The sequence below is a fragment of the Triticum urartu genome, chromosome 7A, assembly GCF_056163025.1.
Source record: "Triticum urartu cultivar PI428250 chromosome 7A, HENAU_Tu73, whole genome shotgun sequence".
Classification (NCBI taxonomy): Eukaryota; Viridiplantae; Streptophyta; class Magnoliopsida; order Poales; family Poaceae; genus Triticum; species Triticum urartu.
Window position 1 is genome coordinate 441,168,048 of NC_141879.1, and position 27,699 is coordinate 441,195,746.

Sequence of the window (27,699 nt, forward strand, 5' to 3'; positions counted from 1 at the left end):
AGGGACAATGCTCTATCCTTTTACCACACTTGTGCTTCAAAGTAGCACCATGATCTTCATGATAGAGAGTCTCCTATGATATCACTTTCATATACTAGTGGGAAATTTTCATTATAGAACTTGGCTTGTATATTCCAATGATGGGCTTCCTCAAAATTCCCTAGGTCTTCGTGAGAAAGCGAGTTGGATGCACACCCACTTAGTTTCTTTTGTTGAGCTTTCATACACTTATAGCTGTAATGCATCTGTTGCATGGCAATCCCTACTCACTCACATTGATATCTATTGATGGGCATCTCCATAGCCCGTTGATACGCCTAGTTGATGTGAGACTATCTTCTCCTTTTTGTCTTCTCCACAACCACCATTCTATTCCACCTATAGTGCTATGTCCATGGCTCACGCTCATGTATTGCGTGAAGATTGAAAAAGTTTGAGAACATCAAAAGTGTGAAACAATTGCTTGGCTTGTCATCGGGGTTGTGCATGATTCAAATATTTTGTGTGATGAAGATAGAGCATAGCCAGCCAATATGATTTTGTAGGGATAGCTTTCTTTGGCCATGTTATTTTGAGAAGACATGATTACTTTGTTAGTATGCTTGAAGTATTATTATTTTATGTCAATATTAAACTTTTATCTTGAATCTTATGGATCTGAATATTCATGCCACAATAAAGAGAACTACATGGATAAATATGTTAGGTAGCATTCCACATCAAAAATTCTGTTTTTGTCATTTACCCACTCGAGGACGAGCAGGAAATAAGCTTCAGGATGCTGATACATCTCCAACGTATCTATAATTTTTGATTGTTCCATGCTATTATATGATCAACCTTGGATGTTTTATTTGCATTTATATGCTATTTTATATGATTTTTGGGACTAACCTATTAACCTAGAGCCGAGTGCCAGTTTCTGTTTTTTCCTTGTTTTAGAGTATCGCAGAAAAGGAAAATCAAACGGAGTCCAATTGACCTGAAACTTCATGGAATTTATTTTTGGACCAGAAGAAGCCCATGGAGTATCGGAGATGGACCAGAAGAGTCCCGGGCTGCCCACGAGGGTGGGGGCGGGCCCACCCCCTGGGTGCGCCCCCTGCCTCGTGGATAGCCCGGAGATCCACCGACGTACTTCTTCCTCCTATATATATATCCATATACCCTAAACACATTGGGGAGCAGAATAGATCAGGAGTTCCGCCGCCAGAAGCCTCCGTAGCCACCGAAAACCAATCTAGACCTGTTTCGGCACCCTGCCAGAGGGGGGAACCCTCACCGGTGGCCATCTTCATCATCCCGACGCTCTCCATGACGAGGAGGGAGTAGTTCACCCTCAGGGCTGAGGGTATGTACCAGTAGCTATGTGTTTGATCTCTCTCTCTCTCGTGTTCTTGAGGTGATACGATCTTGATGTATCGCGAGCTTTGCTATTATAGTTGGATCTTATGATGTTTCTCCCCCTATACTCTCTTGAATGGATTGAGTTTTCCCTTTGAAGTTATCTTATCGGATTGAGTCTTTAAGGATTTGAGAACACTTGATGTATGTCTTGCGTGGGATACCCGTGGTGACAATGGGGTATTCTATTGATCCACTTGATGTATGTTTTGGTGATCAACTTGTGGGTTCCGCCCATGAACCTATGCATAGGGGTTGGCACACGTTTTCGTCTTGACTCTCCGGTAGAAACTTTGGGGCACTCTTTGAAGTACTTTTGTGTTGGTTTGAATAGATGAATCTGATATTGTGTGATGCATATCGTATAATCATAGCCACGGATACTTGAGGTGACATTGGAGTATCTAGGTGACATTAGGGTTTTGGTTGATTTGTGTCTTAAGGTGTTATTCTAGTACGAACTCTATGATGGATTAAATGGAAAGAATAGCTTCATGTTATTTTACTATGGACTCTTGAATAGATCGATCAGAAAGGATAACTTTGAGGTGGTTTCGTACCCTACCATAATCTCTTCGTTTGTTCTCCGCTATTAGTGACTTTGAAGTGACTCTTTGTTGCATGTTGAGGGATAGTTATATGATCCAATTATGTTATTATTGTTGAGAGAACTTGCACTAGTGAAAGTATGAACCCTAGGCCTTGTTTCAACGCATTGCAATACCGTTTATGCTCACTTTTATTACTTGTTACCTTGCTGTTTTTATATTTTCAGATTACAAAAACCATTATCTACTATCCATATTGCACTTGTATCACCATCTCTTCGCCGAACTAGTGCACCTATACAATTTACCATTGTATTGGGTGTGTTGTGGACACAAGAGACTCTTTGTTGTTTGGTTGCAGGGTTGCTTGAGAGAGACCATCTTCATCCTACGCCTCCCACGGATTGATAAACCTTAGGTGATCCACTTGAGGGAAATTTTCTACTGTCCTACAAACCTCTGCACTTGGAGGCCCAACAACGTCTACAAGAAGAAGGTTGTGTAGTATACATCATCCCTCTTCCTCTTGGCCGATACTTCTTTGCTTTAACCGCACACTTGGCTCTTGCTCTTCATCCAACCCTTGTAGATATTGAAACAAAGGTAGCCATCCATTGCAACGTAGTGGATGTGGTCTATATCTAGTACATTCCACTGCCATGCACGATGAAACTTGGGCGGAGGTTTCTGCAGTTTACCGTACAAAGGATGAACCATGGCTCCTGCCAGGGTCAGCATTGAAGGCTGATCACGGGAGGGCACCAGCTCTTTCTTCTAGAGGTTGAAGGGGTTGCCTACAATGAGGCCTATCCGACCCAGGACTGTTCTGTCGTTCGTAAAGTCTACAGTAACGGATTTGGCTAGGCCTCCCTTGAGGAAGTTCTTAAATTCCTCGCACTCAATGTCGGCATGGCATATGTGGTAGACCAAGCATAAGTCATGCACGCAAACCTGGATCATGGCGGGCTGTATCTTCTCTTCATCCTTCAGATTCTTCTCTTTGTCCAGGGTTGTGGTGTACTCAACATCTAGCCCAATGACCCACTCATCATTTGAGTTTTCGAACATGCGTCTGAAGCGAGCCAGGCATCCTTTCACCGTCATGGAAGAACGGGTGTAGATGACGTCAAACTCATCGTCGGTGATGCTTCTAACCTTGTACTCACTGCTGATCATGGAGATTTGGGACGCCATGGATTTGGGAGGAGGGTTAGGATTAGTGGAACTGCCGTAATGTGAAAGGACGGGACGACTAGGAACGAACTGCCGTAATGTTAAAGGACGCCCAGGGACGAGTAGGAGCGAACTGCCAGTGGTTTTTCAATTGTAAAAATGCCGAGTGGGGCGTGAAAACGACAGGGTAGTGGCTTGCCTGGTGGATAACTGGATTCATGCACAGTACTATGGGGGCCAATTAGATGTCATGTCTACTCGACGCCCAATTAAATGGCTTTCGATGTCAAGTCAAGCGTCGGGAAAATTATAGGAGATACGAAGCTTTCCATTCTCCCATGATACGGGCTTACGAGAGCCCTTGGATCTGAGATCGAATGGTTGCATGGCATGATTCTATACCTATGGGTGTATATCCTATCCTGGAGGGTTATTTTGCAAAGTTTCACCAACTTAGCACGCGACCGTTCGATCTCAGATCCAAGGGTTGCCAGCAGCCCGTATCATGGTCGCGCCTACCATGACCGTCGCCTCGCTCACGCGGTCGCGCCCTTGGAGATTTAACACGGTGCGTTAGGCTATCTGATGTTGGCATGTCATACATAGTCATCACTTAGTCACTCATACAACAAGGTTATCTATAAGGTTGGCTATAAGAGTATTTTTTACTTCTCTCTATCTCTTTCTTCGTAGTATTTATTGCATTTGCCAAGGAGTGACCTCTTCCAATGAAATGGTGCTTAGATGAGGTGCTAAGGGCATTAAATGGCTTAGAAACTCAAGTCCCCAATTCATAGGTGCTTAGTTTTTTGTTGCTAAGTTTGGTTCATTTATACACTCAAAATTGTGTTTTCACCTAGGTACACGCGCTTAGCACCATTTCTTCCTAGGGTCACCAAACTAGTCTCTCTCTTCTTAATTAACTTGCCACATCAGACTTTATGCCTATGTGGCAGGCTTAGCACCTGTACGAGCAAGTACAATAGTGGGCTATAGGCCCGCTTACATGGCATTTTTGCATATGTGGGGGAAAGAGGCAAGGAAAAAGTGGAGGAGTGGGCTCTCATGCAAGAGCCAGCCTCTACATGGTGGAGCATTGGGAGAGGCACTTGTATACCATGGAGGTGGTTAGGAATCGGGAGACTCACGTCGGTCCTAGCACCGCAGTTAAAATGATAATGGAAAGTGAAATCATGGGGGCCCACCTATCCAGTAGTAACTCGCTGTCAAATCACACAGCCCCACGTTTGCAGTAGCCTACTCCCTCATCTTCTCCCGTCTCTGTCGAACCGACTAGGCAGAACTGCCCTGCCTACCGCACGGGAAAAGCCCCGCCCTCGACTTTTAAATAGTACAATATACTAATTTTGTATCCATGGATTGCGCCATGGAGCAAAGCCTCAAGAAAACGGCGATACACATGTATGGAGTATACAGTATGCCCATCACATTCGCATCACACCCCAGACGGTCGGTCGGTCGGTCTGGCACGCCGCTCTCCGAATGGAACGCGCGTCATATTGCATTTGCACACACATGTGGGACCGCAATTGAGAACCGACCATAGGCACACTCCCCGGCCCCGCAAGTCGGGTGAGTTAATAGAAGAGAGAGACGAGCGATAGTACTAGAGAAGTGTTGTACAGACATTGGTTCCTGGACGATCCCTGCATGACACGGAAGATCAATTTGTCCATGCATGTGACCAGACTCCAGCCGACACGTCTGGATTGGCTATCGTCTACATATCGTGCAGGCTGTGTTGTACAGGGTTGTAGTTCAGATGATAAATCTAAAAAGGTTTCTTGTCATCTCGCAATATTAGGTGTCATGTGCTTCGGATCACTGTGAGGGTTAAACAGCGACAACTGAGTTCCTCCAAGGCGCTGGTCATTTGGGGCACATGCACGAAGACTACTCGGCTGCCATCTAGGTCAAGCCGTCTATGTTAATTAGGAGATCTATCAATGGACCCCTCTTCTATGAGTTTATCTTTAATTTGAGCTTTGATCCTAGTCTAGTTTGTCCGTCGGGATTCATGTTGTCTCCTTTTGGCAGTGAGGTTATGGTTTCTTTTCATGTGGCATTTTTTCGTGTTATATGTTATAATCCGGTGCTTTAGATCAAAATGACGACAACTGAGCCTCCGGGGCACGTGCATGAAGACTTCTCGACAGTCATTGACAAGCTCGAGTCGGCTCCAGTAGACAAAAGAAAACTAGTACTCCACTATATAGGCAGGAGCCTCCGCGCTTCCTTGCTAGTGTTGCTCTCTTCACACTATCTCGTCCTCTCTAGATCTAAACACGACAGCGGTGGCCACACTCTCTCTGCTCAGCGCTGATCACAGATCCAGCCGGATCCTCTCTGCCAGGGAAGGTGAGAAGGTGCAACATTAATGCGGTCGTCCTCGGTGACCGCTCTTACCCACTGCCGGCGCGTCCCGATCAGCGTGCCTTGTCGTTCTCTCCCAAGCACCGCTGGCTAGGGAGGGCCTCCAACTCCTTCCTCGCTGTCATAGTGTGGGCAGATCCGGCCTCCCGCCGCCCACCTAGTGACATCCCGACGACCCTCAGGTATAACTTCCTTCGAAACCGGCCTTGCTCTACTTCCCGAGCTCCAGACGTCGCTACATTTGTATCTTTTACTATTTCTCAGGCCCCCTCATAGATAGGATCGATCGGCTGTTCGAAAGCCACCTAATTTTTTTTTACTATTAAGAGGTAAAACTAGTTCATGCACTCGAATCTAGTACTACTTGGTTCAAACAAGGAAGAAAGGGTGGGGTGGGGGAAGATTTGTTACCTGAATCTAGGACTTGGTTGAAAGAGGAAATAACGGGGGCGAAAAGTAGCAGAGACTGGACTGGTCTCTTGGTCTAATAGGGAAATAAAGGGAAATGCAGTACAAACTCAATATAAACCCAATTTATTGGTTGAAAAGGAAAGGAAGTGGGGACTGGGGGACAAGTCAACAGAGTAAGTCCAGCACTAGATTTGCTAGCCTCACACAGTATAAGGTGGCTATACCGAACAAAAATGGGACCAACCCACATATCATGTTCTGATGTTTGTTGCCCCGAGCCACTCTTATGTAATGCCACTGGTAAAATGTAGCAGTCGCACTGTTAAAAGTAAGGACACATTAAACCAATGCTGTTTTCAATGTAATGCCTCCAGTAATATGAATCAATGGCACTTTTTTCATGTCCTACTAAATTTCCCATTAAGATAAGTTGCTTCTTTTTGTTAGAAATGCAATTGTCCTGGTCCTCCTACTCTCTCGTGCCCAAATACCAATTCTGTAGCAGCTGCTATTGTAATGTTGCTGGTAAAATGAAGCAATGGCACCATTAAAGTAATGTCGTATTTAACGGTCATCATAGTTAATCATAATTCCCACACTAATATCTAGCAATGTTGCTGCTTTAGAAATTGCTACCGTCCTTGTAGGATTGCCATTCAGATAAGGAACATGCTTCTTTTCATTTGATGTATGTTTCATCACTTGTTAGTCACCCTCCTTTCCACCTTTTTTGTGCAAACATAGATATACATTTCACGCTTGATCTTAGTTGAACTGCACAAATGATATCCAAATTATAGTTGAACATTCCAGGAGCTTCACAACCAACCTTGATGCTGCTCAATTTTATTGCAACTAATGAAGAAGAAGCTCTGTGGGTTTCATTTTTCTGATGGAAATGAAACCGGGGCCGAAGCCCTTTTCTTAAATTTTTTTAAGAAGAAGCTGCTAGCTCATGGGACATTGCTTCATTTTAGGTGAACTGCACCAAAAGGTCCCATGAATTGAATCATCCATGTTGGTGACTGGTGTTATCCCTTCTACGATGGTGTTGATTGCAGATATGGTTCCCATCACTAGGTATGTTCCTTTTTGGTCTGACCGTTTGCCAAAGATCCTGCATGTTGAGTCTGCTCTTGTGCTACTATTTTGGCACTGCCATGATAAAGCAGTAATGTTATTATTTTGCACCTTAATCTAGTGGCACTATTAATTTGAGGCAATTTTTTGGCACCGCTAGTGCCACTGATTTTTTATATATATCGGAAGAGGGGGTTTCCTCTGATTTCATTAAAGAAACCCAACCATAGAGAACCATTATCCGACAACATCTCAGTGTAAACGGGCAGTTATGAAACTACTACTAGAACGGACTGAGTACTAGCAGGAGACAAGTTTGCCACATAAGCAAGGCAGGTAGGGGGACGTAGCACCAGCTCGACCAAGTTTGGATTACAACCCAAATGCTACCACAGAAACATCAGGGGGAGATAGGGACTGGAAAGAGCCAGCTTCAACATCCTAGTCTAAGCACCCCTGGCCTCCATCCTTGCGACGCACAGTACACCTCGTTTGCCACCTGCTCGACCCTAGTGCCACTGGTAAAATGAAGTAATAATACGGTTAAAATAGAGCAAGTCCTCTCTATCATTTAATTTCCAATGTAGAAAAAGAAAGTGCTTCTCTTTGTTTGTATATGTTTCATCAACTAGTCCCATTGTTAATGTTTAAGCATTTCTGCAAACTGGGGTGCTTAATTTTAGTTGATCTGCACAAAAATAGAGATTGGAATGTCTCAAGGCCCCTCCTTGTACTACCGCTGTACACTGATGTTCATCACTGGCAGAAGGTGTATCGGGGAGACTTGGGTCGATTTCTAGTATGAGGCGTACCATATAAGGCGTCGCAGGGCCCATCTCGCCCTCGCAGCATGGCATACTATGATACTATCACATATTTTCTTCTATTTTTTAGTGTATGTTTCATCAACTAGTGCCACTATAATGTAATCATGCTTTTTCATTATTTGTGCAAACAGGGTTATTCAGCTGCATTTTGGTGGAACTACACAAATGTACGGATGGAACTGGCATATATGCAGAGTGCGAGGTGTGCCAAGTAAAAATTAATGACACCAACCATGCTCCATGCATGCATTGATATCCACCACGACTAGTGGGATGTGTGTCGCTCTCTGTGGACGGATCTTTCTTGGCAGCAAATCCTCTAACCAAATACTAGTAGCTTATATTGGCAGTTTTCTAGGGAGTACTCTTTTCTGAAAGAAGCACCAATCTATTTTTCTTTATTTGTACACAGTGTCACAACTTTGACCCAAAGGTCCAAAGCTATTTTAGGGTGATTAGCGTAGTACTCGGAGACTAATTGTAAGCATGATTTTCATTAGCTGTCACACTGATTTTAAGCATGAGCAGATGGAAAATTAGGTTAGTGCGAAGCTTACCTTAAACCCAACCGCCGCCGTTGAAATGAGGCGAGCATCGAGGGAACCATGGAGAACGGCGGGGAGGCGATATCACGCCTTCCGGCCTCGTCTTGCGGTGGGAGAATAAATACTCCCGTGGCTCCGGATGGCTCTGCATCCTCACGAATGGCACACCGTACTCAATCGATTCGTTATCCTCTGGGTGCTCGACCTTCGACCTGTACGCTCACCACCTTCGCCTGACTTTCGCCTCAGGCGAATCTGTCTGCTCCATCGCCTAGAGGAGATACTCGATGAACTCGAAGGACTACGGCGTGACTACCACCGAGGAGTACATTGCCGTCCTCATCACCGTCGTCTCGCTCTTCCGCATACATTGCCACATGGCCCTCACCGTCCTCGAAATCTCCCACTCATTGTCAAACCAAATAAGGATCTCCTTCAACCTGGCTAACCTTGCCTGGTCGTCGCCGGCGATCTTCCTGATTCGCTGTTGCATCCTCTCCATAGATGTCCTTTTGAGTGGTCCGGTGCTAGCTTTGGAAGATGGGAGGAGAGACGGTGGTCTTGCAATACAGAAGAGAGAGAAGGGACACGGTGGTTTTGGAATGGAGATGATGGAGAGGAGATTGGTTCATTTCGATGATACATCATTTCAGGAATTTCCTTTCACAAACGCTCTATTAATAAAGTATTCTGTTCCCATTGCTAAGGGGCTTTGAACACCTCGGGTGCACGGTTACTCTCGGATGGTTCACGGCAATTCCAGGTAGTTTCTACTAATAGCTCATTTTCATGTATCGATAAGAGAAATGGCATCATGTCTTCTTCCGTAGCCTGAACTATCCAAGTGGTTTTGCAATGCAGAAGAGGGAGAGGCGAGACAGTGGTTTTGGAATGGAGATGATGGAGAGGAGAGGAGGTGGTTTTGCAATGGAGAAGAGGGAGAGGCGAGACGGTGGTTTTGGAATGGAGATGATGGAGAGGAGAGGAGGTGGTTTTGCAATGGAGAAGAGGGAGAGGAGTGTGCGGCAGTGATTTAGGATTGGATGAGAGGATCGGAGCGCTATGAGTGGATCAAAATCAAAATCAATTTACCCTTCAATTAAGAAAGCGACCTGTAACACCCCGGATATAATTTTCCTAATTTGTAATCCAACTCTTGCCGTTTCCGACCTTAAGTTATTTTATTTTCTCGGGTTCGGGTTTTTGTCTCCGTGTGTTGTTCTCGTTGTCATGCATCTCATATCATGTCATCATGTGCATTGCATTTGCATACGTGTTCATCTCATGCATTCGAGCATTTTCCCCGTTGTCTGTTTTGCATTCCGGCGCTTCGTTCTCCTCCGGTGGTCATTTCTACCTTTCTTTCATGCGTGGGGATTAAACATTTCCGGATTGGACCGAGACTTGCCAAGCGGCCTTGGTTTACTACCGGTAGACCGCCTGTCAAGTTTCGTATCATTTGGACTTCGTTTGATACTCCAACGGTTAACCGAGGGACCAAAAAGGCCTCGTGTGTGTTGCAGCCCAACACCCCTCGAAGTTGGCCCAAAACCCACCAAAACCCTCTCCATAATCTAGAGTGTTCGATCACGATCGCGTGGCCGAAAACCGCACCTCATTTGGACTCTCCTATCTCCCTCTATGCCTATATAAAGACCCCCTCCTCTAAATTCGCGGATCCCCCGTCCAAACCCTAGATCCACTTCGTCCGCCGCCGTCGGACAAAAACTACCACCGAAGGACATTGTTCGCCCGCGCCGCCGCCGCCACATGGCGCCCGCCAGTTGGTCCGCACCCCGCGCCCACATCGCCACTGCGCGCCGCCGCGCCGGCCCGCCCGGGCCCAGGCAGGGCCCTCCCGGCCCGGCAGCTCCGCGCCGCCCCGCGCCATCGTCCTCCCCGCGGCCGGGCGAGCTTACCTCGCCGCGCCACCGCTGCTTCTTGCCGGCGAGGGCTCACCGCCCCGGAGCTCGCCGGCCGCCGCACCCCGACGCCGCGCGCCGCTTCTCCGCTTCGGCCGCGCCTCGCCGCCGGCCACAGCCTTCGCCACCGTCGCCCGATCTCCGCCTCGCCGTCCTCCTCACTCCGGCAAGGTCCCCAGCAACGACTCCTTCCTCCGGCGACCCCATCTTCTCAGGTGAACCTCGGGAAACCCGCCGCTACAGTGCCCAAATCCAGATCCACCGCGGGTTGACTTTTTCGTCCCAAACCCTAATAATTTGACCTGTTCATCGTGCTATAACTTTGCATCCGTAGCTACGTTTTAGTCATATAGCATATCAAAATGTTCATCTCAGAGAGTACATCATTTCATCTCATTGCATCATTTTCATTTGAGTTCATCTTCATGCCCGAAATGCTGTTGGAAGAGTGCTACTTGAGATAATTATCAGATCTGCTGTTTCATTTAGATATTTGTCATTTTTGCCATGATTATTGTGTGCTTGATATGCCCCTGAGCTCTACATATGTTTTGTTAAGGGTTTTGCCATCTTTCCAGAGGTGCAACCCATGTATTTTTGTGATGTGTGTGGTGACTAGCACAAGCTTGCAAAGTGAGGCACTTGGTAATGCTGATTTCAGGGACTTAGCATTTCCACTAAGTCCTTGACCTGTTTATCTCATATGGCCATATGTTCATATTGTTTCCTAGTGATCCATGCCTCTTTTGAGGATGATCAGTAAGGATGTTTTGTTAATCTTGTAGTGCTCTATCCATCACCCTAGCTTGAGTCAATCGAGCTCTACTTTTGTCATTTCGTGAATCTGGGCAGATTGTCTACTTGTTAGCGATTTGCCGATGGTGTTGTAGTTGATCCGTGCATGATATGTTATTGTTCTTGCCATGTCTAGCTTGAATTTTGTGTATTCCTGATGGGTGTATGCTTAGATTATCATGACATGCTCTGTAGTGAGTGCATCGAGCTCGTAAACATGCCTACTTGATATCTGTTTCAGCATGTTCCAGTTTTCACTAAGTCTGAGAACTGATTATGTTTTTGCCATGTTCACATGCTTGCAATTGTATTTTCTGATCCCTTTTGGCTCAAGGTCACTAAGGGACTTTTGTTAAGCTCTTTGAGTAGTTCCATGCCATGCTTTACTTTGCCATGTTCAGGTCCTGTAGCATATAGTTTTGTTGCTCCAAAGAGTGTTATCTGATCTGAAATTCCAGACAAGTGTTAATTTCACAAAGTCTGAGATCTGTTTACCATATGCATTTTTGCCATGCTTGTTTGAACCTGTTATTGGATGAATTGGCCGTAGCTCAGTGCTAGACATTTGTTAAGCATCATGAATGGATTCATACCATGTATTTTGATGCCATGTTTGGGTGCTGTAGCATGTTCATCTTGTTGCATTTAGATGGCTACTTGCTGTAAATCGCAGAACGTGGCCATATTTAATTTGCTTGCCATTTCCAAACCGTAACTCCGATTCCGACGTTCCTTATATCGTTTTCAAGCGATTTCATCTAATCTTTCCAGTGGAACACTTGGATTTCCAAGTTGAGGCCAGGTTCATGCATCCCTTGTCAAATCTTGCATATGCATCCCGCATCGCATCCCGCATAGCATATCATCTTTGCATCATATTGTTTGAGCTTTGCACGTGGTTGATTGTGTTCCGTTTGCTTGTTTGTCTTGTTTGGGTAGAGCCGAGATACGAGTTCGCTAACGAGGAGCCCGTTGAGTTTGCTTTCGAGGATCCAGTCAACTCTGACAACTTTGCAGGCAAGATGATCATACCCTCGAAATCACTACTATCTTTGCTTTGCTAGATGCTCGCTCTTTTGCTATGCCAATGCTACGATGCCTACCACTTGCTTTCAAGCCTCCCAAATTGCCATGTCAAACCTCTAACCCACCATGTCCTAGCAAACCGTTGTTTGGCTATGTTTCCGCTTTGCTCAGCCCCTCTTATAGCGTTGCTAGTTGCAGGTGAAGATTGGAGACCGTTCCTTGTTGCAATATTATTTACTTGTTTGGATATTATTATGTTGCCATGTTATCTTAATGCATCTATATACTTGGTAAAGGGTGGAAGGCTCGGCCTCTCGCCTAGTGTTTTGTTCCACTCTTGCCGCCCTAGTTTTTGTCATATCGGTGTTATGTTCCCGGATTTTGCGTTCCTTACGCGGTTGGGTTATAATGGGAACCCCTTGATAGTTCGCCTTGATTAAAGCTTTTCCAGCAATGCCCAACCTTGGTTTTACCATTTGCCACCTAGCCTCTTTTTCCCTTGGGTTTCTGGAGCCCGAGGGTCATCTTATTTAAACCCCCCCGACCTAGTGCTCCTCTGAGTGTTGGTCCAAATAGAGCCGCTTGCAGCGCCACCTCGGGGCAACTCGAGGGTTGGTTTTAGTTGTACGTAGTGTTCATCTGAGTGTGCCCTGAGAACGAGATATGTGCAGCTCCTATCGGGATTTGTCGGCACATTCGGGCGGTGTTGCTGGATTTGTTTTAACCTGTCGAAGTGTCTTGAAGAACCGAGATACCGAGTCTGATCGGAACGTCTCGGGAGGAGGTCTATTCCTTCGTTGACCGTGAGAGCTTGTCATGGGCTAAGTTGGGACTCCCCTGCAGGGATTTGAACTTTCGAAAGCCATGCCCGCGGTTATGGATAGACGGGAATTTGTTAATGTCCGCTTGTAGATAACTTGAACCTTAACTTAATTAAAATGAATCAACAGTGTAAGTTACCGTGATGGCCTCTTCTCAGCAGAGTCTGGGAAGTGGACACGGTGTTGGAGTAATGTTTGTCGCAGGATTTCCCTCTAGTTACTCGTTCGCGCTTTGCCTCCTCTTCTCGCTCTGTTTTGCGAATAGGATAGCCACCATATATGCTAGTCGCTTGCTGCAACTCCACATATTTTACCTTGCCTTTCCTATTAAGCTTAAATAGTCTTGATCGCGAGGGTGTGAGATTGCTGAGTCCCTGTGGCTCATAGATTATTATTACACCAGATGCAGGGCCTGATGATTCCGCTCCAGGTGACGCGCTTGAGCTCAAGTGGGAGTTCGACGAGGACTCTCAACGATACTACGTGTCTTTCCCTGATGATCAGTAGTGGTGCCCAGTTGGGGGTGATCGGGACCGTGTCGCATGTTGGGTTATCTTTTATTTTGGCGCCGTACTCGGGCCATGAGTGTTTGAATGATGTAATGTTATTTATGTACTTGATTGACATGGCGAGTGTAAGCCAACTATGTATCTCCCCTTTATTATTTAAATTACATGGGATGTTGTGATGATTGCCTAACTTGCGACATTGCTTTCAATGCGGTTATGTCTCTAAGTCGTGCCTCGACACGTGGGAGCTATAGCCGCATCGAGGGCGTTACAAGTTGGTATCAGAGCCTTCCCCGACCTTTGGAGCCCCATTGCTTGATCGTTATTAGTGGCCGAGTTGTGTCTAGAAAAATGTTTTGAGTCATTTAGGAATTATATATCGGAGAGTTTAGGAATTCTTTTTTACTTCCCAGTCTCCTCGTCGCTCTGGTAAGGCATCGTGACGTAGAGTTTTGACTCTTCTCTTGTCAAATTTCACTAAATTTTTTTTAGGATCACGCGGGTATCTTGGAATCGTTCCGATGGTTTTATGACGAGAACATTGTCTTGGTGCCTCCTGTCAGGGGTTTTTTGGAAGTGTCCCAGGGAGTTGAGCTCTGAGGTGTTGTCGTCATAATTTTATCGTTGCAGTTCTGGAATACCTGAGTTTAGTACGCCGACATCGAAAATCTCTTTTATGCAGTTCGTTGGTGAGATAACCTCGACGCCACCCAGTACTGGGGCGGGAGTTCGGGAGTATCGCCATAACTTGTATAACGGATGCTTTTCGAAGGTTGAGGTAGATGGTTTCCGAAGTTTTTCTCGGTTATGTGTTGAAGGATGGATACAGCTGGATGTAGGATTTGCTAGATTTGGGTGAGATATTATGCTTCCCATGTATCCCCAACACCTGATTGCATAACCGGAAAGGTTCGGGAGTTTCATAGGTGGGAATTCTTGTACCTCTAGTTCTTCTTCCACGGATATCTGGTTTGAGATTGGGATTTCTTACCGAGTATTCGTTCTTGATCCGTACCTTGTTGATTTATTTCTCTACCTAAATTCTAAGTGGCTTCTCAATTTATGGATATGTGACCATTTCAATAGGAATGCATTCATTCATTTTGTTCGGATGTGAAGACTTTTTGTTGCAATTTTCATTCCGTTGGATTCAGCTTAATTTTATCTGTCAATGTGCTAACGGTGGTCAACCTCTTCAGGATGGCTCCCGCTAAGAGCACCAATCAGAATCAGAATCAAGATCCGCCACCACCTTCACCTCCTCCGGAGGCATGGCAAGCTGTGATGGCCGCAACAAATGCAAACACGCAGTTGATCATGCAGATTCTTCAAGAGCGCAATCAAGGCAACCAAGGGAACCAAGGCAACAATCAGAATCACTTTGCTACACTCAACCAGTTCCTTGCTAACGGGCCAAAGACTTTCAACAATTGTGTTGAGGCTACTGATGCTGATGATTGACTTGTGGATCTGTGCAAGCATTTTGAGTGTAGTAACGTCAGGCCTGAGGACTTCGTCAAGTTCGCTTCCTTCCAACTCAAAGATCAAGCCGCAGAATGCTTTCAGCAGTACAAAGACTCCAGAGGTGGACGTCTGATCACTTGGGATGAATTCCGTCATGATTTCAGAGCTCACCATATCCCTCAAAGCGTGGTTGAGAGCAAGCGTGAGGAATTCCGCAACCTGAAGCAAGGCTCTTTGTCTGTCTATGACTACAACAAGTTGTTTCAAAAGCTCGCCCGCTTTGCTAAGAAGGACGTACCTGATGAGGAGAGCATGATATACCAGTTCAGGGGTGGTCTCAGAGAAGAAATTCAGCTAGCTCTTGTTCTCTTTGAGCCCTTGAGGTACGATGAGTTCTACAACATGGCACTGAAGCAAGAGGCCGCTCAACTGAGGTGTGATGCTTCCAAGAAGCGAGTCAGAGACACTACTCCTTCTTCCTCTACTCAAGTGGCCAAGCAGCAGAAGTTTTGGCTTCCTCCTCCTTCGTTTCGTCAGCCGTATCAGCAGAAGAGCAAAGGTGGCAGTGGATCTTCCCACCCACCCAACCCTGGCTTTCAGAACAAGACTTCGTCTCAAGCTCCAAGATCGAGTGCTCCGTATCACCGTCCGCTTTCAGAGGTCACGTGCAACAAGTGCCAACAGAAGGGTCACTATGCAAACAAATGCTTCAATCAGAGGCGTCTTCCTCCTCCTCCTCCTGTGAGATCGGCAAGTACAGCTGTGGTCAAGCATAATCCCAAGCACGCCAAGGTCAATTTGCGGAATGCAGCTCAGGCAGAGGACTCGCCAGATGTGATTATGGGTAACCTTCCTGTTAACGATGTTCCTGCAAAAGTTCTTTTTGACACTGGTGCATCGCTTTCTTCTATTTCAACACCATTTGTTGCCAAGCATGATTTTGTGACCGAAAGGATTCCTGTTCCGTTGAAGATTGTGTCTCCGGGCAAGCAAATGACTTCTAACAATTGTGTCCCGGATGTCTCTATCACGTTGGGCGATTACAAGTTTCTCTCTTCTCCGGTGGTTCTTGGTAACTCGGATATTGATCTTATTCTCGGAATGGATTGGCTGTCTAAGCACAAGGCGCATCTTGATTGTGCAGCCAGGCAGATTCAATTTACTCATTCGTCTGAGGATGTAATTGTCTTTGCCGCTCGTGATGATACCATTCGTCTGTTTTCTCTCAATGAGAAGGGTGAATTGGATGCTATCTCGCAAATTCCAGTCGTTTGCGAATATAAAGACGTCTTTCCAGAAGAGCTTCCAGGAATGCCTCCGCACCGGCCAGTTGAATTCGTCATCGATCTTGAGCCTGGCACCGAACCAGTGTGCAAGCGTCCTTACAAGCTCGGACCTGAAGAGTTGAAGGAGCTGAAGAAGCAACTCGATATTCAAGACAGAATGGGTCTCATCCGGCCTAGTTCTTCTCCGTGGGGTTGTGGTGTTCTTTTTGTGAAGAAGAAGGATGGAACGGACCGACTTTGTGTTGATTACTGTCCATTGAACAAGAAGACCATCAAGAACAAATACCCACTTCCCAACATCAACGAGCTGTTCGAACAACTCAATGGTGCGCAAGTATTCTCCAAGCTTGATCTCCGTATGGGTTATCATCAGATTCGAATCCGTGAGCAAGATATTCCCAAGATGGCTTTCAGGACAAGCTATGGTTCATATGAATACACTGTCATGTCTTTTGGCCTCGTCAACGCTCCTCCGACTTTCTCTCGCATGATGAACTTCATCTTCAACGCCTACACCAATGACTTCGTTTTGGTCTATCTCGATGACATTCTGGTTTTCTCGAAGAACAAGGAAGATCATGCCAAGCACTTGCATTTGGTACTCAATAAGCTGAGGGAACACCAGTTCTACGCCAAGTTCTCCAAGTGCGAATTTTGGCTCGATGAGGTTCTTTATCTTGGTCATATCATCTCTACCAAGGGCATTGCGGTGAATCCTAAGAAGGTGTCTACAATTGTGAATTGGGAACCTCCTCAGAACGTGAAGCAACTCCGTAGCTTCCTCGGTCTCGTAAGATATTGTCGAAGATTCGTTGAAAACTTTTCTAAGATCGCGAAGCCTCTCTCAAATCTTCTCCATAAGCATGTCAAGTACGTTTGGTCTCCGGAGTGTGACATTGCTTTCAACACTTTGAAAGAGAAATTGATCACTGCTCCAGTTCTGACTCCGCCTGATGAATCCAAGCCGTACGAGGTCTTTTGTGATGCCTCTCTCCAAGGTCTTGGCGCAGTGTTGATGCAAGAGAAGAAAGTTGTTGCTTATACCTCTCGCCAGTTGAAGCCCAATGAGAAGAACTACCCCACTCATGATCTCGAGTTGGCGACAGTTGTGCATGCTCTCTTGACTTGGAGACATCTCCTATTGGGAAGAAAAGTGGACATTTTCACTGATCACAAGAGTCTCAAGTACATCTTCACTCAGCCTAATCTCAACCTCAGGCAAACTCGATGGGTCGAAATGATTCAAGAGTATAATCCGAGTATCGAGTATACTCCAGGAAAGGCCAATGTGATTGCTGACGCATTGAGTAGGAAAGCTTATTGCAACAGTCTGATTCTCAAGCCTTATCAACCCGAGCTTTGTGAAGCTTTCCGCAAACTTAATCTGCAATTTGTTCCTCAAGGTTTCCTCGCCAACCTTCAAGTCTCTCCTACCTTGTAAGACCAGATTCGCCAAGCCCAGCTTCTTGATGCTATGGTGAAAAAGGTGAAGATTGGGATTGCCAATAGTCAACCCAAGTACAAGTGGTACCGCCTTGATGACAAGGATACTCTCAGGATCGTATTGTTGTGCCCAAAGGTGAACTTCGTAAAGTGATCATGAACGAGGCTCACAATTCTCTCCTCTCCATCCACCCTAGGAGCACGAAGATGTATCAGGACCTCAAGAAGGCTTATTGGTGGACTCGAATGAAGTGCGAGATTGCTCAATTCATGAATGAATGTGATGTCTGCAGAAGAGTGAAGGCAGAAACCAAAGGCCAGCTGGTCTTCTCCAACCTCTTGCCATTCCAGAATGGAAGTTTGACCACATTGAAATGGACTTCGTGACTGGGTTTCCAAAGTCCAAGCATGGCAATGATGCTATATTTGTTGTCATCGACAAACTCACTATAGTGGCTCACTTTCTGCCTATCAAAGAGTCAATCACTGCAGCTCAATTGGCGGAACTCTATACCTCTCGAATTGTCTCTCTGCACGGTATTCCACAAGTGATCTTTTCAGACCGTGGCAGCATCTTTACCTCCAAGTTTTGGGATTCGTTTCAAAAGGCCATGGGCACCAACATCCGCTTCAGCACAGCTTTCCATCCTCAAACTAGCGGTCAAGTCGAGCGTGTCAATCAGATTCTTGAAGATATGCTCAGGGCTTGTGTGATCTCCTTCGGCATGAAGTGGGAGGATTGTCTTCCATATGCTGAATTCTCCTACAACAACAGTTTTCAAGCAAGTTCGGGCAAGGCCCCATTTGAAATTCTGTATGGCAGGAAGTGCCGTACCCCTCTCAACTGGTCCGAAACCGGTGAACATCACACGGAAATGACTTAATCACAGAGGCAGAGGAAATGTGCAAAGTCATTCGAGATAACCTCAAAGCAGCCCAATCCCGCCAGAAGAGCTACTATGATAGTAAGCACCGTGATTTGGCTTTCGAGATCGGAGATCATGTTTACCTCCACGTCTCTCCTATGAAAGGTACTCGTCGCTTCGGTATCAGAGGGAAGCTTGCCCCTAGATATGTGGGACCTTTCAAGATTGTCAGCAAGAGAGGCGATCTCCCCTATCAACTCGAGCTTCCTTCAAACTTTGCAAATGTTCATGATGTGTTCCATGTCTCTCAGCTCCGAAAGTGCTTCAAGACTACTGACCGCACCATCAACTTTGAGGACATTGAGCTCCAAGAAGATCTCTCTTATCGTGAGCACCCAGTTGCTATTCTTAAAGAGACTGAACGCAAGACTCGCAACAAGTCAATCAAATTCCTAAAAGTCAAGTGGTCACACCATTCCGACCGTGAAGCTACCTGGGAACGCGAGGATCACCTCCGTTCTGAATACCCGGCGTTCTTTCAGTCCTAGATCTCGGGACGAGATTCTTTCGTAGTGGTGGAGTGTTGTAAAACCCCGGATATAATTTTCCTAATTTGTAATCCAACTCTTGCCGTTTCCGACCTTAAGTTATTTTATTTTCTCGGGTTCGGGTTTTTGTCTCCGTGTGTTGTTCTCGTTGTCATGCATCTCATATCATGTCATCATGTGCATTGCATTTGCATACGTGTTCATCTCATGCATTCGAGCATTTTCCCCGTTGTCCGTTTTGCATTCCGGCGCTTCGTTCTCCTCCGGTGGTCATTTCTACCTTTCTTTCGTGTGTGGGAACTAAACATTTCCGGATTGGACCGAGACTTGCCAAGCGGCCTTGGTTTACTACCGGTAGACCGCCTGTCAAGTTTCGTATCATTTGGACTTCGTTTGATACTCCAACGGTTAACCGAGGGACCAAAAAGGCCTCATGTGTGTTGCAGCCCAACACCCCTCCAAGTTGGCCCAAAACCCACCAAAACCCTCTCCATCATCTAGAGCGTTCGATCACGATCGCGTTGCCGAAAACCGCACCTCATTTGGACTCTCCTAGCTCCCTCTATGCCTATATAAAGACCCCCTCCTCTAAATTCGCGGATCCCCCGTCCAAACCCTAGATCCACTTCGTCCGCCGCCGCCGGAAAAAAACTGCCACCGACGGACATTGTCCGCCCGCGCCGCCACCGCCACGTGGCGCCCGCCGGTTGGTCCACACCCCGCGCCCACATCGCCACTGCGCGCCGCCGCGCCGGCCCGCCCAGGCCCAGGCGGGGCCCTCCCGGCCCGGCAGCTCCGCGCCGCCCCGCGCCATCGTCCTCCCCACGACCGGGCGAGCTTACCTCGCCGTGTCGCCGTTGCTTCTTGCCGGCGAGGGCTCGCCGTCCCGGAGCTCGCCGGCCGCCGCACCCCGATGCCGCGCGTCGCTTCTCTGCTTCGGCCACGCCTCGCCGCCGGCCACAGCCTTCGCCACCGCCGCCCGGTCTCCGCCTCGCCGTCCTCCTCACTCCGGCAAGGTCCCCGGCGACGACTCCTTCCTCCGGCGACCCCATCTTCTCCGGTGAACCTCGGGAAACCTGCCGCTACAGTGCCCAGATCCAGATCCACCGCGGGTTGACTTTTTCGTCCCTAACCCTAATAATTTGCCCTATTCATCGTGCTATAACTTTTCATCCGTAGCTCCGTTTTGGGCATATAGCATATCAAAATGTTCATCTCAGAGAGTACATCATTTCATCTCATTGCATCATTTTCATTTGACTTCATCTTGATGCCCGAAATGCTGTTGGAAGAGTGCTACTTGAGATAATTGTCACATCTGCTGTTTCATTTAGATATTTGTCATTTTTGCCATGATTATTGTGTGCATGATATGCCCCTGAGCTCTACATATGTTTTGTTAAGGGTTTTCCATATTTCCAAAGGTGCAACCCATGTATTTTTGTGGTGTGTGTGGTGACTAGCACAAGCTTGCAAAATGAGGCACTTGGTAATGCTGATTTCAGGGACTTAGCATTTCCACTAAGTCCTTGACCTGTTTATCTCATATGGCCATATGTTCATATTGTTTCCTAGTGATCCATGCCTCTTTTGAGGATGATCAGTAAGGATGTTTTGTTAATCTTGTAGTGCTCTATCCATCACCCTAGCTTGAGTCAATCGAGCTCTACTTTTGTCATTTCGTGAATCTGGGCAGATTGTCTACTTGTTAGCGATTTGCCGATGGTGTTGTAGTTGATCCGTGCATGATACGTTATTGTTCTTGCCATGTCTAGCTTGAATTTTGTGTATTCCTGATGGGTGTATGCTTAGGTTATCATGACATGCTCTGTAGTGAGTGCATCGAGCTCGTAAACATGCCTACTTGATATTTGTTTCAGCATGTTCCAGTTTTCACTGTCTGAGAACTGATTATGTTTTTGCCATGTTCACATGCTTGCAATTGTATTTTCTGATCCCTTTTGGCTAAAGGTCACTAAGGGACTTTTGTTAAGCTCTTTGAGTAGCTCCATGCCATGATTTACTTTGCCATGTTCAGGTCCTGTAGCATATAGTTTTGTTGCTCCGAAGAGTGCTATCTGATCTGAAATTCCAGACAAGTGTTAATTTCACTAAGTCTGAGATCTGTTTACCATATGCATTTTTGCCATGCTTGTTTGAACCTGTTATTGGATGAATTGGCCGTAGCTCAGTGCTAGACTTTTGTTAAGCATCATGAATGGATTCCTGCCATGTATTTTGATGCCATGTTTGGGTGCTGTAGCATGTTCATCTTGTTGCATTTAGATGGCTACTTGCTATAAATCGCAGAACGTGGCCATATTTAAATTTGCTTGCCATTTCCAAACCGTAACTCCGATTCCGACGTTCCTTATATCGTTTTCAAGCGATTTCATCTCATATTTCCAGTGGCACACTTGAATTTCCAAGTTGAGGCCAGGTTCATGCATCCCTTGTCAAATCTTGCATATGCATCCCGCATCGCATCCCGCATAGCATATCATCTTTGCATCATATTGTTTGAGCTTTGCACGTGGTTGATTGTGTTCCGTTTGCTTGTTTGTCTTGTTTGGGTAGATCCTGGAGACGAGTTCGCTAACGAAGATCCCGTTGAGTTTGCTTTCGAGGATCCAGTCAACTCTGACAACTTTGCAGGCAAGATGATCATACCCTCGAAATCACTACTATCTTTGCTTTGCTAGATGCTCGCTCTTTTGCTATGCCAATGCTACGATGCCTACCACTTGCTTTCAAGACTCCCAAATTGCCATGTCAAACCTCTAACCCACCATGTCCTAGCATACCGTTGTTTGTCTATGTTTCCGCTTTGCTCAGCCCCTCTTATAGCGTTGCTAGTTGCAGGTGAAGATTGGAGACCGTTCCTTGTTGGAACATTATTTATTTGTTGGGATATCATTATGTTGCCATGTTATCTTAATGCATCTATATACTTGGTAAAGGGTGGAAGGCTCGGCCTCTTGCCTAGTGTTTTGTTCCACTCTTGCTGCCCTAGTTTCCATCATATCGGTGTTATGTTCCCGGATTTTGCGTTCCTTACGCGGTTGGGTTATAATGGGAACCCCTTGACAGTTCACCTTGATTAAAGCTTTTCCAACAATGCCCAACCTTGGTTTTACCATTTGCCACCTAGCCTCTTTTCCCCTTGGGTTTCCGGAGCCCGAGGGTCATCTTATTTAAACCCCCCCGGGCCAGTGCTCCTCTGAGTGTTGGTCCAAATAGAGCCACTTGCAGCGCCACCTCGGGGCAACTCGAGGGTTGGTTTTAGTTGTACGTAGTGTTCATCTGAGTGTGCCCTGAGAACGAGATATGTGCAGCTCCTATCGGGATTTGTCGGCACATTCGGGCGGTGTTGGTGGATTTGTTTTAACCTGTCGAAGTGTCTTGAAGAACCGAGGTACTGAGTCTGATCGGAACGTCTCGGGAGGAGGTCTATTCCTTCGTTGACCGTGAGAGCTTGTCATGGGCTAAGTTGGGACTCCCCTGCAGGGATTTGAACTTTCGAAAGCCATGCCCGCGGTTATGGATAGACGGGAATTTGTTAATGTCCGCTTGTAGATAACTTGAACCTTAACTTAATTAAAATGAATCAACAGTGTAAGTTACCGTGATGGCCTCTTCTCAGCAGAGTCTGGGAAGTGGACACGGTGTTGGAGTAATGTTTGTCGCAGGATTTCCCTCTAGTTACTCGTTCGCGCTTTGCCTCCTCTTCTCGCTCTGTTTTGCGAATAGGATAGCCACCATATATGCTAGTCGCTTGCTGCAACTCCACATATTTTACCTTGCCTTTCCTATTAAGCTTAAATAGTCTTGATCGCGAGGGTGTGAGATTGCTGAGTCCCTGTGGCTCATAGATTATTATTACACCAGATGCAGGGCCTGATGATTCCGCTCCAGGTGACGCGCTTGAGCTCAAGTGGGAGTTCGACGAGGACTCTCAACGATACTACGTGTCTTTCCCTGATGATCAGTAGTGGTGCCCAGTTGGGGGTGATCGGGACCGTGTCGCATGTTGGGTTATCTTTTATTTTGGCGCCATAGTCGGGCCATGAGTGTTTGAATGATGTAATGTTATTTATGTACTTGATTGACGTGGCGAGTGTAAGCCAACTATGTATCTCACATTTATTATTTAAATTACATGGGATGTTGTGATGATTGCCTAACTTGCGACATTGCTTTCAATGCGGTTATGTCTCTAAGTCGTGCCTCGACGCGTGGGAGCTATAGCCGCATCGAGGGCGTTACAAGACCCCACATTAACTAGTCTCCCTTTTATTCTGGGTCATAATTGACCATGATTTTCACAAATAAAATATATGTTATACGTTGCAAAAATAATATAATTTGAAAGTACATTCAGACACGAACCAAACGATATAACTTTTGGTGACATGCATTCACGTTTTGCTTGTCAAATACAGTGCCTGGTTAAACTTTGACCCGAAATACGTAAAACAAAAAATACTTCCAAGACCAGCACCACTCCTCTCCTCTTAAACCACTGCCGCTCCTCTCCTATTCCAATCTAAATCCAGCGTTGTCCTCTCCTCTTCCATTTCAAAACCACCGCCCCTCCTCTCCTGTTTCAATCCAAAACAAGTGTCTCTCCTCTCCCATTCTAATCCAAAACCAGCGCTGCTCCTCTCCTCTTCCATTCAAAAACCACCGCCAGCGAGTGAAGGTGCTGTGGAGAAGTAGATCGATGGAGGAGTACAACTGATACATGAGGATCACAAACGGCGACCCTGTGAAGCTTACTAGGATGTTGGAGATATAGTCTTGGTTTGACAACAAGGACCAACTAGCGGCGATACTCCCGAAGGGAGTCGCGCGGGAGTACATAGAGCTGTTCCTCTGGGCCATGGAGCAAACAGATTCACCGAATCCAGTCGTCAGGGAGGGGTGGTGGGAGTATCGATCCCAGATGGAGCATCCACCAGACATTGAAGGATCGAGCATCTACAAGGTGCAGTTTGTGAGGGTGTCGTGCCAGAGCGAGCTGGTGGAGTCTTCGTCGACCAGACCCAATTGCAAGAGGAGAAAAGCAATTGGCCCGACGATGCTTCGCCACCATCCTCTCCCTCGCCATGGGCGGCTGTCTGCCGTCAAGGAATAGGAGGGGACTACCCCCCCCCCCCAGCCCAATAGTCGAGCAGGTTGTGAATTGTCAGGAGGAGCTTAGGGTTGTCAGTATTTGCAGGTTGTGAATTGTGTTTTGTGTTGTGTATTTTGAGAGTACTTTCAGATATGAATGTCTTTTGAATTTATGATTTGCAGTATTGAGCATATGAAGTATTTTATGAATTCTGGAGATCTATTTTTAGCACTTAAAAATGTAGTTTCATAGGAGTATAAAAGTGCAGACAATGTGATTTTCAGAGAAGAAACTGCAAGTTTCAGTTTCAGAAAAGAAACTGCAACTTTCAGAGGTAGAGCATTTATATTAACACGGCCTTTTCAAATAGGGATAACATCATGTTGGAAGTTTTATTCATGGTCGAAAATGGAACTACCAGCCAGTTAACATCATGCTGATCAACATTCATGCATAGCACATCTTCATATGATGCACAGTCAAAAAAATATGCTATTTTCAAAATGCCCACACAATGTTGATTGTGCGAAAAACAGAAAAAACAAGGGACGAAGTTTTGGCAAGTGTTGGTCGTGGTGTGCGTAGATGACAATGGGGACCCACATGTCAATAATGGCAGAGGCAAAAAAAATTGGAGATATTTTCCCTGCATCAGGTGGAATCAAACCCGGGAGAAACAGCGGTCGGGTAGTGTCACTTGGCCACTAGGCTAGTTCAGTAGTTTCGGTACAAATAAGGCACTACCTCTGGTGGTCCGATATCGTCCCGCGCCTTTGTGCACTCGTCGTGGCGCCGCTATCTGCCGTTGTCAACATGCTGAACAAACGAGAGGAATCTGGAGAGGACTGTACGTGGAGAGGTGGACAGTCGGGACCCACCGGGTCTATGGCCGTACGCAAGCAAGTGCCTCATTGAAAAAAGACTTCCTCCTAATGTTATACTGACGTTGGGACCCACGAGTTTGTCAACATAGTTACATTTTTGTACGTGCTTCGACGTAGTTACTAAAGGAGATAAATTTACAACGAAGCTGGGGAGCTGACAGATATCATTTATTATCACTGGGGCAGCAAGTATCAGCTGGGTTATGGGCTGCCCCATCTAGGCTTTCTTTTTTAACATGCGCAACCCACGACATGCCGGTTTGTATTTTTTTGAGGGCCGTCATGTATCGACCGGCCTATGGACCTCCCATCCGAGGTTTTATTTTTCCTGAAACATCGGCATCCCAACTTATGTATTTTTTTTGAAGAAAATGCAGAGGTCTGTTCAATTTTTCTATATAAGAATAGGAACGCCTGGTCCAACTTATGTTTTCCTTCTAACTATATTATATATATTTAATTATTTTATATGTTATTATATATTATTGTTATTGTCATCATATATTTAACAGATACTTACATATGCAAGAAAACAATATCCCACATCTTATTAACTTATAAAAATAATTTCTTAACAATAAAATCCTGGATTTTTTGGTAACGAAAATCCCGGTGATTGTGTACAAAAGCTTGGTAAGATTTAAGGACCAATGTAATAATAAATCACTAATTATTTAAATATATTTAGAACAAAATGCTCAGCCCCTGTTTATTTTTTGATACCATTGTTGCGCTTAATCCAACATTATAATTAAAATCAGCCCAGCAAAATCGTGTATTTCGAGAAAGTGCAAATGGCCTGTAATTTTTTAGGACAAAAATAAATGGGCCGCATGGACGCTACATTATTTGTTCACCTAGCCTAGCAAATGGACTGTAATTCTAAAAAAGACAAATTGACTGTAAATTCTGAAAAAATGGGTTGAATACGTGGCACATTTTTGGAGGTTGAAATGTGAGCCAATAGGTCAAAGCCAATGCAAGTCGTTGTCAACTTAGTCAACAAATGATTCTGACATCGTTAGCTATTGGGTTTACATACAACGACCGGCATCCATCTTCAATCTCTTGTCTTCTTCCACCAGCGCCACCGGGACCACCTGCTCCCGCCTCCTGCTGCTAGCAACTCTGCTTAGCACGCTTCGCTGTGAAGCGCTACCCCACCGCTGGCCAGGCCATCCCTCCACACCTCCCGTTCTTCTCCATCGATTGTCGAACCACACCGCACCCGAACCAGTTAACCCTCATACACCTCTCCGTCTGTGAATCCACTCCCGCATCTTCCCATCTCCGGCTCGTTGCTGTCCGGGGCCTCGGCGTCGTCCACCACCTTGGATGCGCTCGGCGTGGAGTGGTCAACATGGTCAACGAACGACATCCATTGGAGAGGCCGACAGCTGGGTCCACGGCCGCACGCAAGGATTACACGCAAAATAATGATTCCTCCACCTGACAGCTGGGACCTACCAGAAGGGCCTCTGTATTTCGTGAAAAAAAAACGTTCCCCCCGCTGATAGGTCGGACCCACCAGCTATATCTTCACACACAAGGAAGTGCCTCCTTATTACGCACAAAAACTGAATACCCCTTGCTAGCTGGGACCCACCATAGTAGGAGGCTGACTTGTGGGCCTACTAAGTTGACGGGGATGGAGGGCTTTGTCAACTTAGTCGATATGAACGATTCTAGCTCCAGTGACCGTACGATGTCCATCCAACGGCAGTACTGCTTCTTCAACCTCTGGTCTTTTTGGTCCAACCGTCCAAACCAGCGTCAGTCATGCCGCGTGGTCCTGCCTCCTGTGGCCGGCTGTGATGCCGCAGAGGCCTCACTGCCCCCTACTACTCCCATCGCTGGCCAGGCCATCCCTCTACTCACCCACACCCCCTATTATTCTGCGGCGACAGCAGCCTCACACTGTAGCCGAACCAGTGAACCCTCATACTCCTCTCCGCATGGGCATCCACTGTCGTGTCTTCCCCGGCTCCGCATCGTCCCCTTCCTAGGCATCACCGTCGTCCACCGCCCTGGTGCTCTTGGCGCGGCATGGTCAACGTGGTCAAGGAACGACTTCCGACGAAAGAGTACTGTACATGGAGAGGCTGACAGCTGGGTCCACGGCCGCAGTAAGGAAGTGCCTCCTTATTACGCGGAAAATAATGATTCCTCCACCTGACAGCAGGGACCCACCGGACATGCCACCGTATTTTGCGAAAAAATGTTTCCCCCTGACTGCCGGGACCCACCATCTACATCTTCACACGCAAGGAAGTGCGTCCATATTATGGGCAAAAAAATGATTCGCCCCGTGACTGCTGGGACCCACCAGCTACATCTTCACACGCAAGGAAGTGCCTGATAGTCGGGACCCACCTGGTTGAAGCATACGTAGCGTTGTCATTCTGGTCACGAACGTGTACGTACATACTGATCGATCGGTCTGTCTGCAGGCTGCAGCGATGCACCGTGGCCGTGTAAGGAAGGTCACGTGTCGTAGTAGAGGCGCGCACGTAGCATGTGACGCAGTCCCGTTAATATTGTGTACACGTACGTACGACGGCCAGGGTGCAAGAAAGTAAATACAGCCACGTACGTACATACGGGCAGGGTCACGAACGCATACTCGCGCATACGTAC